Genomic DNA, 2715 nt, shown 5'->3' on the forward strand with positions numbered 1-2715 from the left:
TGCAGATATTGGTATTGTGCACTGGCCAGCCCTAGGGCCTATAGGGGGCAGTGCAGATATTGGTATTGTGCACTGGCCAGCCCTAGGGCCTATAGGGGGCAGTGCAGATATTGGTATTGTGCACTGGCCAGCCCTAGGGCCTATAGGGGGCAGTGCAGATATTGGTATTGTGCACTGGCCAGCCCTAGGGCCTATAGGGGGCAGTGCAGATATTGGTATTGTGCACTGGCCAGCCCTAGGGCCTATAGGGGGCAGTGCAGATATTGGTATTGTGCACTGGCCAGCCCTAGGGCCTATAGGGGGCAGTGCAGATATTGGTATTGTGCACTGGCCAGCCCTAGGGCCTATAGGGGGCAGTGCAGATATTGGTATTGTGCACTGGCCAGCCCTAGGGCCTATAGGGGGCAGTGCAGATATTGGTATTGTGCACTGGCCAGCCCTAGGGCCTAGGGGGCAGTGCAGACTCCTGGCAGTCACCAGAGTGGTGTAGGAGGAGAGGACAGCCAACTCAACAGGCGCCATGTTTGCTACCAAGGACACGTGCCAGGATGTTGCAATTGTTGTCGTTTAGACGAGAGTTTTTCTGAGCAAATAAAGCGAAAAGAATCACTCTTTATGAAGTTCTCCGGATCATAAACGTACAATAAAACACGCTTTTATTTTGTATCATTTTGTGGCCGCATTTGACACGCTGTGCTGTTACGTTCCTGCAGGAAGTCGAACATGCACCCCAAGCTAACTCAAATACTCACAACCAGCAAAAGAATGACTTACTTTTGTAATATTTGACATAATCAGTGTATTGTTTGTAAACACTGCACTATATATGTAATTTTACTTTTGTAATATTTGACATAATCAGTGTATTGTTTGTAAACACTGCACTATATATGTAATTGTACTTTTTTAATATTTGACATAATCAGTGTATTGTTTGTAAACACTGCACTATATATGTAATTTTACTTTTGTAATATTGGACATAATCAGTGTATTGTTTGTAAACACTGCACTATATATGTAATTTTACTTTTGTAATATTTGACATAATCAGTGTATTCTTTGTAAACACTGCACTATATATGTAATTTTACTTTTGTAATATTTGACATAATCAGTGTATTATTTGTAAACACTGCACTATATATGGAATTTTACTTTTTTAATATTTGACATAATCAGTGTATTGTTTGTAAACACTGCACTATATATATAATTTTACTTTTTTTAATATTTGACATAATCAGTGTATTGTTTGTAAACACTGCACTATATATGTAATTTTACTTTTGTAATATTTGATATAATCAGTGTATTCTTTGTAAACACTGCACTATATATGTAATTTTACTTTTGTAATATTTGACATAATCAGTGTATTGTTTGTAAACACTGCACTATATATGTAATTTTACTTTTGTAATATTTGACATAATCAGTGTATTGTTTGTAAACACTGCACTATATATGTCATTTTACTTTTGTAATATTTGACATAATCAGTGTATTGTTTGTAAACACTGCACTATATATATAATTTTACTTTTGTAATATTTGACATAATCAGTGTATTGTTTGTAAACACTGCACTATATATGTAATTTTACTTTTGTAATATTTGACATAATCAGTGTATTGTTTGTAAACACTGCACTATATATATAATTTTACTTTTGTAATATTTGACATTATCAGTGTATTGTTTGTAAACACTGCACTATATATGTAATTTTACTTTTGTAATATTTGACATAATCAGTGTATTGTTTGTAAACACTGCACTATAGATGTAATTTTACTTTTTTAATATTTGACATAATCAGTGTATTGTTTGTAAACACTGCACTATAGATGTAATTTTACTTTTGTAATATTTGACATAATCAGTGTATTGTTTGTAAACACTGCACTATATATATAATTTTACTTTTTTAATATTTGACATAATCAGTGTATTGTTTGTAAACACTGCACTATATATGTAATTTTACTTTTGTAATATTTGACATAATCAGTGTATTTTTTGTAAACACTGCACTATATATGTAATTTTAATTTTGTAATATTTGACATAATCAGTGTATTGTTTGTAAACACTGCACTATATATGTAATTGTACTATAACACTGCACTATATATATAATTTTACTTTTTTAATATTTGACATAATCAGTGTATTGTTTGTAAACACTGCACTATATATGTAATTTTACTTTTGTAATATTTGACATAATCAGTGTATTTTTTGTAAACACTGCACTATATATGTAATTTTAATTTTGTAATATTTGACATAATCAGTGTATTGTTTGTAAACACTGCACTATATATGTAATTGTACTTTTTTAATATTTGACATAATCAGTGTATTGTTTGTAAACACTGCACTATATATATAATTTTACTTTTGTAATATTTGACATAATGTGTATTGTTTGTAAACACTGCACTATATATATAATTTTACTTTTGTAATATTTGACATAATCAGTGTATTGTTTGTAAACACTGCACTATATATGTAATTTTACTTTTGTAATATTTGACATAATCAGTGTATTGTTTGTAAACACTGCACTATATATGTAATTTTACTTTTGTAGAATTTGACATAATCAGTGTATTGTTTGTAAACACTGCACTATATATATAATTTTACTTTTGTAATATTTGACATAATCAGTGTATTGTTTGTAAACACTGCACTATATATGT

This window comes from Entelurus aequoreus, linkage group LG05 (genome assembly GCF_033978785.1).
Source record: "Entelurus aequoreus isolate RoL-2023_Sb linkage group LG05, RoL_Eaeq_v1.1, whole genome shotgun sequence".
NCBI classification, from domain to species: Eukaryota; Metazoa; Chordata; class Actinopteri; order Syngnathiformes; family Syngnathidae; genus Entelurus; species Entelurus aequoreus.